Source organism: Triturus cristatus, chromosome 3_1 (assembly GCF_964204655.1).
Source record: "Triturus cristatus chromosome 3_1, aTriCri1.1, whole genome shotgun sequence".
NCBI classification, from domain to species: domain Eukaryota; kingdom Metazoa; phylum Chordata; class Amphibia; order Caudata; family Salamandridae; genus Triturus; species Triturus cristatus.
Window position 1 is genome coordinate 828,288,595 of NC_140583.1, and position 15,532 is coordinate 828,304,126.

A 15,532-nucleotide genomic window follows, 5' to 3' on the forward strand; every position below is an offset into this window, starting at 1 on the left:
AATCACCCCTGATATTTGTGAGTGTTTAAGCGCCATTATTTCTATTTGGGGTTTCCAATCTAGCTTACGATTAATATTTACTCCAAGATAGGTAAATAAATCCGTTTGCTCTAGAGACTCATTGTTCATAGCAACCCTTGACTTGATGACTTTGTGGTTATGTAACACCATCAATTTAGTCTTATCCACATTTACCAATAGTTCATGTTCAATACAGAATGTCTCAAAACGTACCAGGGCTTTCTGCAGCCCAGCTTGAGTTTTAGATAAGATTAAAGTATCATCCGCGAACATGAGTATTGGTACTTTGATGCCTGCAACAGAGGGAGCATCAGTTGGGTGATCAGAAAAATAACTAACCACACCATTTATAAAAAGTGAAAACAGGGTTGGAGCCAACACACATCCTTACGTACACCTTTTGAGATTGGAAATTTAGATGTAGTGTTCCCTTGTGCACCCCATCGAACCTGCGCATAGTTTGATTTGTGCAGTTTGATCACCAGCTGCAACAATTCTGGGGGGATACCTAAATCTCTCAATACAGCCCAAAGCTTGTTCCTCAGGACTGTATCGAAAGCTGCTTTGAGATCTACGAAAGTAGCATAAATGGATCCACCCGCCAGCAATACAACACACCAGTAGATTAATACAAAATAGAAAACTTGGTCTATCGTGCTTACATAAGCCCTGAAACCTGCTTGGAGGGGGGATAGTATGTTATTCTCCATTATCCAGATATGTATTCTATTCAGAACCAATCTAGCCATGATCTTTTGGGTGGAATCGATCAGGCTGATAGGTCTGTAGTTACTGGGACTGGAGCGATACCCTTTCTTATAAACAGGGAGGATTTCCGCCCCGCGCCAGGAATCAGGAATAGATGCTCCGCTAGCAATCGCATTTGCAAGAAACAAAATGTACCTAAACCAGTTTTCTTTGTCGGATAAAAATAAATCCGCTGGAACACAGTCGGGACCGGGTGCCCTACCTTTAGGTGCCGAAGTCACAGCAATTTCGACTTCCCTTAAAGAAAATTTTACTGGGGTCTCTACATTTGGGGCTATAAATGGGGGTATGTTTTCAGAAACAGCAAATTGGAGCTCAATGATTAGACGGGGCATTTCCTTGGCCTCCACGGCCCCATTTAACAAATGCCAAATGATTGAGTATTATTCATTTTACTTGCTACCAACAGTTCCTGCCACCTTTGTTCATCCCATGCCTTTTTTGCCAATAATTGTGTGGTTTTGTACTGCTTACGGGCTATTCTTATCCTATATATACCTTTGGATTTTATGGCCCAGGACAACTGTTTATATGCTATTTTGCATGCCTTATTGTACCAATGATCACGCCTTGGTAACGATCTCTTGGGGGTTTCATAAGGTTTGGTGAAAAAGCGCCTTATGTTTTCAAACATGGACTCGTGAATACGTGTAATATTATGATTGATTTCATCCTGATTTATACGTTTTTCAAGAAAATCTAGAGTATTTACCACCTCAGCGTTCATACTTATAATAGAGCTTTCATTTTCGATTACTCAAGACCATTTGACCCTCCTCAAGTCATTATTAATTAGGACATTGGCGGTCTCTGTTACCTCGACTGGGGGCAAAGGTCCTACTTGGGCTAAGCTTTTTACTTCTAATAGTAGTGGGTTGTGATCACTTTCGATCCTTGTGCAGACCTTCATATCCACTACTGAGGACCAGTACTCTACATTAATGAGGATGTAATCTATTCGACTACTTCTCAGGCCATTGTTAGAAGTGTGTGATCCTGAGCGGTCTGATGGTGTACGTCCATTTACTGCTCTCATACCCATCTCTAGGCTAAGTGCTTTCAACTGTAAGGCTGCCTCGGTCCATTTTTTAATTGATGGTATTTCCAATTGGGGAATACCCCATTGGGCATCTTCGTCTGCACTTAGGTGGCCGTCCTCATGGTACAAAGGCTCAAAAGTGGTATTAAAGTCTCCAGCAATAATTATGTTGTACCGTTCTCCCTTACTGGCTAGAAAGTTGATGAGGGTAGTAATAGTCTTTGAGGACCTGCCACCCGCCATACCCCTAGCATAAAAATTTACTAAGAGTATTTTAGGCGAATTTTTAGGACAGATAAGCAGCACCAAAATATCCACATTATCAGTCTCGAGTTCAGTTATCTTAAAAGTGCGGCACTGCCTTACCCATATTGTTAAACCTCGGGAGGGTCTTCCTTTGTGCCCACCTATGGCCGCTTTATGAAAAGTGAGGTAGCCATGATGGAAGACCGGGGCCAACACCCAGGTCTCCTTAAACACTAGACTATCCAGTGTTTCAATAAAATCTGTCCAATCGGATGAATTGATCTTATTGGGCAACCCTGCTATATTCCACGATACCAATCTTAATATAGATGGATCGTGGTACACTGTGTTGTTACCTAAACTAGCCACCTTTGTTGTACCTATTACAGAAGAGGCTGAAACTGAAGTGTGTTTTCGGTTTCTTGTTTGAGTATAAACTACTCTCGGCGGTCGAGAATAGGTCCTAAGCAAGTCATCCTCACAATCTATCCCTACTGAACCAGTACCTGGGGGACAGCCCATACAGGAACTTTCAGCCCCTCCTGTTAGGCTAGACACCGAGGATCCTCCCTGTAGATACACACCATTTAGTGGTCAGTCTATATTTTGGAGGGATGAATCCTCAATTCGCTTTGATTCATAGGCATTAGTGGGCAAATGGTTAAAGTCAGGAGGGTTCAGCTTCAACCTAATATTTGTATGAGTAAGGTGTGAGGTTCTTAACTCAAATGCCAACAGATTCTCTACCAGCAGTGGCGAGACAAGGGTAAGGCACACATAGTCAGAGTCTACATCCTTCGAACGATGTCTTACAGCAGAGGATATATCTTCCCTGATTAATGATCTGCACATACGAACATGTCGCAGCCACTGGATACTCTTGTTAATCAAGACTGTTCGTCCTCTCTAATTAGACTGGTCAAGGTCTTGGGAACATTGGTTAAAAAATGTGTGGCTTTAGTGGCCGAGGGCCAAAATTCTCAGTAGGGCTTACTTTTGTGGGTAGACTTGTCCTAGGATAGTTTGAAGAAACATACGGGATTGGGTTTCCCTTCGATTAAATATGTTGGACAATTTACCTGATCTACTTGCTACTTCACTGGTAACTGCAGATTTCCGCGTGACATTTGGATCGCTAGATGGTTTTTTGGGAGCCCTTTCCGTTTGTACATTAACTATGTTCTTCACAATTGGGTAGTTTTGGTTTCCTTTGGTAGTAATTGGTGCACTACGTTCTTGAGTATGGGGCAGATCTTGAATAGCTAAATACCCTTTACCAGAGCTTGTTTTTGACACTAAATTAAGGCCATCTATCATTCCCTTAAGTTCCTTAACTTCCCTCATAAGGTGCCTAGTCTGATCTTTCAGAGCGTTTATCTGATTTCTAAACTGTGCTGAACTAGAACAATGAGCCCTATTCGAAATATGATTACATCTGTTGCTTACATTATCAATCCTCTTAGTTCCTGACTGGACACTTTCTTCCCGAGGGACTTGCAATAGGGGCAGAAAACGATTAGAATAGGTAATAGTGGGTTCATTTGCGCAGGTTGACACAGAACATGGGCTAGGCAAGGAAGAATTAGTACTTTCTTCATGTTGACTGAGGTCAGAGTTAGTGGGTTGTTGTCCCTTTGAAAATTGTTTTATGAACATTTCCGGAAAAACTGGGACAGTTTGTTTATTACTTGTCGTTAATATGGGGGGAGGTGCACTGGCCACAATGGTGGAACTACATGGGCCAGAGGAATCAAGTAAGATCTCCTCGCATTCACAAACAAGGTTGGCAATGCGATCCATAACAGCGTGGGTTTTACTCAGCGTCTTAGTTGGTTTTCTAACTCTTTTGCCTTTCTTTATAAGTCCACTCTCCCCACTATCCACAGCTTTTCTTTTCCCCATTCTAACGCGCCACGGTTACACTTTTTGAAATCAAAACAAATGAACAGTATTAAGCCACAATAATGTATATCAGATGGTCACATTAGAGAAAAAATAAGGAACAATTCGGCAGTTAGTGGTATGCTAAAGAGTACCACACTATTGAATTGTGGACAATTTTGAGACCACCCGCCAATTAAAGAAGAGAGAAAAACAAGGTCCAATGTTCACAGCGAGGGAAAGATATACATTGGAAATTCTTTGCCACAACTGCTACGTGCTTTGTGCCCGAGGGCTCAGGGGGGGTGGCCCTGCCCTGCCTCGGTCTGGCGCGGACGGGCGCAGACGGGCTCACCCTTGGCCCGGGCTTTGTCCTATATTAGCTTGTCTGGCTAACACATCCACACAATAGCGTTTTGTAAATGTGTGTGGTGTAGACCATGTTGCAGCTCAACATATGTCAGATATGGGAATGTTTCCTAAGAAAGCCATAGAAGCCCCTACTTTGCGAGTGGAATGCGCTCTAGGGGGAATTAGTAAAGTCCTCTTTGCTTTTGCATAGCATGTTTGAATGCATTTGACTATCCACCTAGCAATACTGGATTTAGAAATGGGATTACCTTTGTGTGGTGGAGCAAAAGCAACAAAGTTGTTTGGTTTTTCGAAAAGGATTCGTCCTTTCTATGTAATAGAGTAAAGCTTGTTTAACATCTAAGGTGTGTAGAAGTTTTGCAGCCACTGAATCTCGTTGAGGAAAGAACACAGGCAATTCAACAGATTGGTTGATGTGGAAGGCAGATACTACTTTGGGTAGAAATTTAGGGCTAGTGCGATGAACCACTTTGCTCTGGTGTATTTGAAAAAATGGTTCTTCTATGGTTAGTGCCGGAAGCTCACCCACTCTCCTCAGTGAAGTAATAGCAACGAGGAAAGCAACTTTCCAAGTGAGAAATTGCAGTTCACATTTGTGCAATGGTTCAAAAGGTGGACCCATTAGTCTGGTGAGGACAATATTAAGATTCCACGCTGGGGCAGGTGGAAGTTTTGGTGGAATGACTCTTTAAGTCCTCCATAAAAGACTTGATTTGGGATCTGGATGTCTTATCTCTCCATTGCTCTGCATCAGGAGAATGTGTGCGAGATGTAGTTTTTGATAAGGAGCTACTGAGAGTTTCAACCGGGTAGTGAACCAGGGTTGACAGGCCCATGTGGGAGCTACTAGGATTAGTGTGAGGGATGTTTGTCTGAGCTTCAAAACAAGTAGCGGAATGAGTGGGAGAGGCGGAAAACCGTAGGCAAATATCCCTTGACCAGCTAATCCATAGAGCATTGCCTTTGGATAATGGGTGTGGACACCTGGAGGCGAAGTTTGGGCATTTTGTGTTTAGGTGTGTGGCGAACAGATCTATGTCTGGGAAACCCCACATCTAGGACGGGAGGAGAACTTGAGAGTGAAGTTCCCACTCACGGATCTGTTGAGTTTGTCTGCTGAGCATATCTGCAATATAGTTGTTCACTCCTGGTAGGTGTTCCGCTAGGAGATAAATCTTTTGATGAATGGCCCACCTCCAAATGGCTTATGCAAGGTGTGACAGTTGGAGACCGTGTGTACCCACCTGTTTCTGTATGTAATACATGGCTGTCATGTCTGTGCGTATCAGGACAGCTTTGCCTAGAAGGTGAGTCTGGAAGGCTTTGAGAGCTAGAAAGACTGCTAGCAGCTCTAGATGATTTATGTGCAGTTGCTTTTGCTATTGACTCCACAATCCATGAATTGTGCGAGTTTGGAGATGAGCTTCCCAACCAATGAGCGATGCATCTGCAGTTAGCACTGTCTGTGGAACTGGGTCGATTTAAAGCCGCCCTTTGGAAAGGTTCTGTGGATTCCACCACTGCAGAGAGCAATGAGTGCGGCTGTCCACTAACACTAGATCTGCCAATTGACCCAGAGATTGATTCCACTACCGTGCTAAACATTCCTGAAGGGGACGCTTTTGAAGTCTTGCATAGGGAACTCATGATGCAAGATGCCATCGTTCCCAGTAGCTGCATGAATACCAGAGCTGGTAATGAGTGGTTGGGCTGAAACTTGGTCATTAGAGGCTGAATATTGTGGATGGGTTGGGACAGGCTAGAGCTTTTTGTGTATCTAGAGTGGCTCCTAAGTACGTGTGCGTCTTGGAGGGTTTGAGGTGGGATTTTAACAGATTTACTGCGCATCCCAGGTCATGCAGTAAGTGCACGGGTCTGTGAGTGTGCTGTAGACACTTTGTGCGAGTACTGGCTTTGTTGAGCCAGCCGTCTAAGTATGGGAAGACGTGAATATGTTGTTTTCGCAGATGTGCTGCGACTACTGCCAGGCATTTGGTGAATACTATGGGAGCAGTGGTGACTTCGAATGGGAGTACTTTGAACTGATAATGTTGTCCTCCTACCACAAACCGGAGGAATTTGCGATGAGCGGGATGTATTGGAATATGGAAGTATGCGTCCTTTAAGCCCAGAGTAGACAAAGTCGCCTTGCTGAAGGAGTGGGAGCACATGTTGGAGTGTTACCATGTGCAAATGGTCCGACTGAATATAGAGGTTTAGGCCTCTGAGGTCTAATATAGGCCTGATAGATTCGTCCTTTTTGGGTATGAGAAAGTATAGGGAGTATACTCCGAGCCCTTGATATTGTAATGGGACAGGCTCTATAGCTCCTTTTTGCAATAGAGAGTGTACTTCTTGTTTGAGAAGCTCCAGATGTTCTGGTGACATTTTGTATGTTTGCGGAGGAATGTTTGGAGGATTGTCGGTAAGCTCCAGACAATAACCAGATTGGATAATATATAGGACACATCTGGCTGAAGTTATTGTATTCCATACGGTAAGGAATTGAGAGAGACGTCCCCCGACAGGGGTGGGATGATCAGGGGGCAGAGGAGGCAAGTCACTGTTTGTTTGATGCAGGGGAAGTACGGGGTGCGTTACCTTTGCCCCTTACCTTGCCATTATTGCCTCGAAATCCTCCTCTAAAGTAATCTCTGGAAGAGGATGACTGATTGTTGCCCTCATAGGAAGATGAAGTATCTGTGGATATATTTTTGGAGCCCCCCTTGTAAAAGGAGCGGCAAAAGGAACTCCAATCAGACCGGGGCTGCAAAGCTCCCATGGATTTTGCGACCTCTGTGTCCTTTTTTATTTTCTCTAAAGAGGTATCCACCACAGCACCAAAAAGGTGTTCTTTATCAAAGGGTAGGTTTCAAATGGAAGCCTGGACTTCAGGTTTAAACCCTGAAATCCTTAGCCAGCCATGACGTCTTAGAAGAACACTGGTGTTGATAGAGCGAGCTGCTGTGTCAGCTGCGTCTAAAGCACACCTAATGGAAGTGTTGGAAATTAGTTTTCCTTTGTTCCAATTCGTCATAGTGAGCCCTGGTGTATCTTACTAAGAGAGCCTGGGTGTTGGCTGTGTGCTGCCTGCTGTGCTACTCTTTTGCCAGAGGCATCTATAAGCTTGGACTCCTTGTCAGGGGGAGGGGCATCTCCTGCTTGAGAGTTTGCTCTTTTGCGAGCGTTGGAAATGCCTAGGGAGTCTTGCGGAAGTTGGCCTTTACTGTAGACAGGGTCTGTAGGTGCAGGTTTGTATTTTGTATCTACCCGTGGTGTTAGTATCCTTGCATGCACGGAGTCCTTAAAAATATCATCCGTGTGCTTAAGCATGCCCTTAAGCATGGGTAGTGTATGAGTTGCTCTTTGAGGAGAACTTAATGTCTCGAAAAGGAAATCCTCTTCACGAGGGTCCTGGTGAAGCTGACACCCGTGATATTGAGCAGCCCTGTTAATTATTTCTATGTACCCTACATTGTCGTCAGGTGGAGAGGGTTTTGTAGGGTATAGATCTGGGTCAGTGTCAGCATTGGGATCTCAGTCAGTCAGTTACCTTTATTCGATCATTAAAGATCAAAAAAAGAGACAATACAAACAGATAGTCACATTACATGAGATACAGGACAAAAATTCATCAATTACAATAGTAGTTAAAAGTAACATTATCAAAATTTAAAAAGTTTGAAGAGAACATATTTCATAAGTTCAATTCTAAGTTAAAAAGAATAAATAAGATACAGAAATATAATTTCAATTTAAAAAGTCTAACAGGAATAGAAAACTCCATGGCAAAAGACCACCATCCGTCACACCACGTCAGTCATGTTAAGACTGGACCGTGCTCTAACACGCTTCTTACTGATGCGAACAGCTGCAACTAAAAAGTTTGCTACATAAAAAGCAATAGTAGTGTTAGGCAAAAGTTGCAAGAACAGAAGCGCTGGCCGAACCTGGGCGAAACCAGCCCCTTTAAGTAAAGGTAACAAGTATTTTGTCCTAATCTGTGCGTAATGTTCACAGAACATAATAAAATGTAGTGTGTCCTGACAGGAAAAATTATCACAATCACATGGGGTAGCATTATCAGGGGTAGCCCATGTGGGATAAAAACCTAGCACAAAGTGTATCTGGTTTAAACGGAATTTGATTAGGAAAGACCTATGAAGTGGGCTGGTTACAAATGCCAGGTAGGGTTCAAGACCAGGAACAGTTATTAACCCATAGTTCCTTCTCACTAATGGCTTTTTTAGTTCCAAGTCCTCCCTCTCAGCCATAAATCGTGTCAATAATGCAGTCTTAATCCCCATGATGTCCTTCTTGTTAATACAGTCAGGGGAATTAAATAGCTCTGGTCTGCCTACTATTGCCAACATCTTTTTAACATATGCCATCCATGGGATTCTATAGGCTCTATCCAGGGCAAGGCAATCCTTGAGTATCAAGTGGGATAGAGGAATTTCCTGGTTAAGCCAAGTTTTTAGCCAACATATGACAGGTGCCACTTTGATTAAGTCTACAACAAACCCCATACCCAGTTCTGAGTGTATTGTAAAGGTGGGTGTGGACTGGGGAACAGACAGCAAGGATCTTAAAAACTTGTTCTCCACTCTCTGTATGGTGTCGATGTTAGTATAGCCCCAGATGGCAGAGCCATAGGTAGCTATAGCCAAAGATTTGGCTTTGTAAACTTTCAAAATGGCCTCCAGGGGGCGAGCTCCCAACCGTTTGGCAAAGCCAAGTATCGCTGCGGCCGATCTTGCCACAGAATTGCCTTTTTGTTTATGTTGCGGGCTCCATGTACCTTTCTCATAAAAAATAACCCCTAGGTAGGTAAAAATTGGGACCCTTTTAACCTCGTGACCTAGGCAAAAAAAAGATTTGGATTTCTTTTTCCTACTGACCTGACCAGTGACCATAACCTGTGATTTTTGAGTATTAATTTTCAGGTCTAGTGATGTCATAAAATCACCGAAAGAGGCCAATAGTCTATCAAGAGCCACCCCTGAACGTGCCAAAAGCACGGCGTCATCAGCGTATAGGAGAACTGGGATCTTCGTGTCTCCTACACGTGGTACATCCGCCACTGCATTGGCCAGGGCTGGGTCCAAGGCATTTATGTATAGTGTAAAAAGAAGAGGTGCCAATATGCACCCCTGCCTAACACCCCTCTCTGACTTAAAGCAGCTGGTGCACCTTCCCCCTTGGGTGACTCTCACCGAGGCTAATAAGCCACGATGGAGATCTGCCAAAAATCCAACCAGAGGGGGATCAACCCCTATGTCCAAGAGGATACTCCACAATTTTGACCTGTTAACCAGGTCAAAGGCTGAGGAGAGGTCCATGAAGGCCATATACAAGGACCCCTCCTTTGCAACAGTATATTTGCAAATAAGTAAGTGAAGATTTAGGCATTGATCCTGCGTGCTCCTATTAGCCCTAAAACCGTATTGAGCGTCTGATAATATGCCACTACCCTCGAGCCAAGTGTTCAATCTACCCAAAATGACTCTGCCTAAGATTTTAACGGCGGAGTCAATTAGGGAAATAGGCCTATAACAGGCCGGATCATCCCTCTGGCCTTTTTTAAAAATTGGGATGATTATAGACTTTGGCCAAGACTCGGGGATATTCTTATTTCTAGCGGCGTTAAAGACATTTGTTAGTATTTTGGCCCACAGTTTAGGAGCAGACCTATATAGGTCTGCAGGGACACCGTCAGGACCTGGCGCTTTATTCTTAGATGTCTCAAGAATAGCTTTTTCTACGTCCTCCTCCTTGAAGGCCGAAACTAGACCAACCTGATTCAAAGGTAGCAGCCCATCTAAATTCCCAGACGAAAATGAACTATAGATTTTTTCAAAGTGGGCTAACCACTGCTCGTCAGGAATGCTACAATCCATAGCCTGATTCTCGCTACCTGAAAAGAAAGAATGGTTTATAACTCCCCAAAATTTGGAGCTATCCCGCAAGGTTTCCGGTGACAGTAAATTATTCCAGGCTTCTTCCTGAATCTCGTTTTTACGAGCTTTGATGACCAGTTTATACTGTTTCCTCAAGGATGTGATCAGAGGTCTGTTTCTCGGTTTTCCCTTTATCGCCTTCAAAAGAGCAGAATGAGCCTTGGTACAATTAGTATCAAACCATTTTTTGCCTATTTGGCCGCCTGGCTTAGATTTAACCAGGAGGGCAGCGTTTATATGTAGGCAAATGGTATTAAAGGCCTCAACTATCCTGGGGTTAGTATTGACATGGTCTAAGCATATACCCACCTCCGGTTCAACCTTAGACAGAACTTCTTGTAAAAAAGTAATCGGGATCACATGGGCCCATTTTAATCTCCTGCCCTGGTCTTTTGCTACAAGGGCTCTGGTTCCCAAATTTCTCGAGTCTTTAAAGGCCAAGAACCCTTCTGAAGCGACCTCAGCTATCACGGGGTTATGGTCACTAAATACGGAGTCCTCAACCCTGTAATTTAAAACCAAGGACAAAATCAATGAAGAATCAAAAATGTAATCGATGACTGATCCTGAATCAGATCCTTTAAAAGTACAAAGTCTCTGACCTTCCATGCAGCAGCCGGGTTCAGAGAGGTCTGAGGAAGCCAATAGGCTCTCCAAGGCCTCACCTTGTTTGGTATGTTCAAAATGTGTGGAAGATGAATAGGGAGATCCATCATCATCGTCCATAACACAACCTAGGCTGCAGGGATGGATATTTAGGTCACCCATTAGGATGACCTCAAAGCTATTATGTGACGCTCTGAATTTGTCCAGAACCTCCACCAGAGATTCTAGATGCTGGTTTAAGCTGACACTGTCTTTAGAATTATAAAAATTGATCAGAAGCAAAGAAGGGGAGTTTGCAACCACTAGTTCTACAACTAAACAATGTTGGGAACCAGATTCTACCTGTTTTGCCGATCCTTTCAGGTTCAATGAAACCAACAATTCGAGGCCCCCCTTTGCCCTCCCCGCCAAACTAGGTGTGGCTGGAATATAAAAATGAACATAGCCATCCAAAGAAAGACTATTCGCTGTGTCCCAGGTTTCCTGCAATGCAATGATATCATGAGACACAACATAGCCCACCCATAGCTCGTCCTGGCTTTTGAGTCTAATGCCAGCAATGTTCCAGCTTAAAATTTTGCAGGTAGTTTTTTTGCTGAACTCATGCGGCTCTATGACCTCAGCTCCATTTCCCTCAGATGTAACTATCAAATTGTTTGGTGAGGGAGACATGCTAGAAGAGGACCCCTCCAGCCCCGGTCAAGCTAAGGCAACCGGATGGTATATATTATCAATAAACTCGGGGGGGGGGGATGTAGCAAATTTTGGGTTAATTCCCCTTCTTTCCTGGTTTTGGCCAGGACTTCCAGAAATGTTAGGATAAAAATTATAAAAGTACCATAGATCATATACCCTTATATCTGACCTATCACGACTGGGTGGTTGATCACAAATAAAACAGACCACACGGCTATCCTTAAAATTAATAATAATACAGTCCCCTGGGACATTTTTTGGTCTAGGGCCCACCCAACTAACTCTTCTGGCAAAGAGAATCTTCCCGTCCAAAAAGTTCGGGATCGGTCTCTTTTGGTTAAGCCAGAAAATAACTTTATTTTTCAGTTGCTGATAGGATTCCTCTGTGCCGATTTTAAGTTCCGGAACACCGGTCAAGACAACAACATAAGGAATGGAACCAGGAGGTAGGTGGATATGGGTGTTGGAGGATTTAGTTGTTCTGTCCCCGGAATCTGTGTTTAATCCTTTATGTATGCTCCTGTTAACAGGTTTGATTCCTGATGAGTCCTTTAAACCAACCCTGACCTGGCTACCACCTTGAGTGGTGGTATTGTCTTTTGTCAGAGTTCTAAGGGGAGATACCCTAGAATTAGGTATAGATGGTGCATCAGCGATGGGAGGAGAAAGTGACGGGGCAGGAAGAGTGGAATTAACCTTAATAGGGTTGTCACTGACCTTGGTGGCTAATTTGAAAACATTTTTTAATGAGCAAAAGTTGTCTAAGATAGTTTGCTCAAGTCGATCAACTTTGTCAGTGACCACCTTTACCCTTTCCAATAATGGCAATAATAGGGAACGGACTATTTGCTCGATCTGAGACGTCAGATCACTATATTGGGGCTGGTCCGAAAGCCTATTAGAAGTTTCACCCAAAAGTGAGTTATCGACAGCCTGAACCTCACCAGACTCCGATAGTGAATGTATCGTAATGTTAGAGTGCTTAGCCTGTCTCCCACCCTGAGTCAGCCCATCTCTCTTCCTCTTAAGAATAGCACTTTTAGTGCCCTTTTTACTAGCTCTTGTCTGTGGGTAAGTAGAGACAGGTTTAGGATCTTTAGGGGCGCTAATAATTAAGGGGGCAACTTCCCCCGGGGCATCAATTGGATCATTTCGGGCAGGTGATGTAATGGTGCTGTCCCCTATATTCCGCTGCTGCACAACATCTCCCAAAACCTGTATTACTGAGTCCTTAGGGGATTTTGCTAAAGCAAGTATTCCCAAGGAAGAACGCCTAGCTTGAATTAGCTCAGAGGATAACCGACGCTCAGTAATTGCCAGTTCATGTTCTAAAACAGAGACTGCTCTAGTAATAAAATGGTCAAGTGTCCCAGACACGGACCCACCCCCTCCCATGCGCTTCCCCTTGCCTGCCATCATTTACTGTGTACACCCCTGCGACAATGCAATCTCAAGACAATATTAGCGATGTAGTGTAACAATAATATGAATGTTGGGTCACAGTACAACCCTTCAATAAACCAGGCGAGGAGGCCACTAGCCTCAATGAACATAGGCAGTGCACGCTAGTCGTATGGCCAATGCAAACTAAAAAGTTAAAATCTACCTTTCCTGCTGATGCGCATATGGCAATGTTTAGGGGGGTGGCCCAGTCCAGTCAGGTCCAGCAGTGACGGGCAAGGATGGGCCCGGGCTTTGCCCGGGCGCGGCCCACGCGCGTCCCGTGCTGCGGGTCTTCTCCAGAGGCTTTAATCCTCCCCGGCGCTGCCTGATGACACGATAGGCAGGCGCCCAGAAGAGGGAATGATGGGGGTAGTAGTTTTTTGATTAGTTTACACCGCCGTTCCCCTCACGGCACCGCAGAGACCAACACAAGGGTTCCAGAATGAAGCGCCGTTCCCCTCACGGCTGACTAGGTAAAAGGCACCTTTCAAATATGCACAACAGAGCGGTCGTGTCACAGCTGTAGAGGGGGTGGGGGGGACCTTCAGGAAAATCCCAGGGCAGCCCCCGGTCTTCCACCAAGTTCTCTATGTGGCGATTGCCCAGCCCAGTTGGTCTCAGTGTGGGCGTGATGCTGGGGCCGCGGTGGTAATGTTCCTCCGGTCGCCGCCGCATCCACCGTTGTTGAGGGCCCCTGGAGTGGGTGGTGTCACTGTAGTGTCGGCACCGCACCTCAGTGCGGTTCGCTGGACCCCCTGGACAATGAACTGCAGGGCCTGGATCTCCCTGGGGCAGCAGTTCCCACCTTCTCATGTGGAGCCGATTCTGGAATCCGAGACAAACCGCTGATGATCTGCACAGCGGGGGCAGCGCTACGCCCCCCTCACTGAGGTGTCAGTTGAGCCGGGCTCCTATGGCGTCGTGTTGCTAACTCGCAAGCTTCAGAGGCAGCGTGTGAACCGCTGTCGCTCTGCATTGGGATCTGTTTTGTAATTATTCCAGGCATCGGTGCTATTGTAATGTGGTGCTTCCTCATCCCCGTCCTCGTCATCCTGGTGATCCGGTGACTGTGGTTGTGGTGAATTAGTAGGAGTAATGAGTAAATTAGGGTCAAGTGGGGAGGGGGGTTCAAGTGGAGGAGGAGGAGAAGGGTTAGTACCAACATTATTCTTGTTAAGGGGAATGCGGTAAGCTTCCTCCATCTCTTGTTTCCGTTTAGCTGGCAATTTTACATGAATATGGCCAGTTTTAGGGAGGAGCCGTTTTGTCTTTCAGTGCCAATGTTTTCGGAGCTGAAGTTTTCGGTGCCGAGGTTTTCGGATCCGAAGATTTTGGTTTCGGTATCGAAGGGAGGCCTGAATGGGGCCGAGTCGGTCCCGAGCCGGAAGGCTTTAGCTGGTGTTTTGGTGCCGAGCCAGAAGGCGGGCGTTGGAAACATGTTCTCGGTGCCGACCTTGGCCCGAAGGCAGAGGAAGGACCGGAGCCTTTTTCTTGGGCATGAGTTGGGGCAGGGGATATCAGTACTCATGATACCCTGACCCTGCAGAACGTCTTCTTCCATGTCGGAGTCTTCTTTGGACAGGGAAATGTGTTCCTCCTCTTCCTCGGCTTCTTGTGCATCGAAGATTTAGTGTTCGGAATCTTCTCCAAAGAGATTGGGAGCGTAGCCGCCTTGTTGGCACATCTTGTGACGTCAAGCCTGACGATCACGGAGCATCTTCGTCGATCGAATAGATCGACACGCGTCACAGTCGTTTGTTGTGTTCCAACGAAAGACACAAGTTGCACACTTCGTGCAAGTCGGTGCGCGGATACTTTGCGCAACACCCGGGACAGATTTGCCCGTTCCATCGACTGCGAGCTGACCAGACGCGTGTAGGCCCAACAGGTGGCCACGAGTTTTCCGATCGAAGATTTCTTAAACGATACGATACGCAAAGAATGGGAATGCGATTGAGAAACAATACCATCGGGTGAAGAGGATTGCGCACCGAGGGGAACCCGAGAACGGTGTCGAACCGGAGCACAGCAATTTACGGCCGAAACCCGATGGCGGAAAAAATCAATCTAACAAAGGAGTCGATGCCAATGCGCACTATCACCGAAAGAAGGAGTCACTTACCTCGTGACTGGAAGACTTCTTCGAAGAAAAACAAAGTGCAAACATCCGGACCCAACACTAGTTGGCAGCTCACATGCCTCGAACACACTCTTCCTACGGATAACTTCCAAACTATTTAGGTCATGGTCTCCACTCCCCTGGCAATGGACTGCCCCACTAATTTATAAATCCTCCACAGGCAGGGTGAGTATCTGAGTGTCTCCAGTGGCTCATTGAAGACACTGATCTTTGCTGAGCGGGCACCATGTTTGTTGAGCCTGCTCAGCATAATTGTATTTATTTTCAAGAAACAAACTCCCAAAGCTGGAGTTTGTATTTTATATGGAAATAAACAATGACCTTCTCCATACAGGAAACATTGTTGTGCTTTTTCCCTAC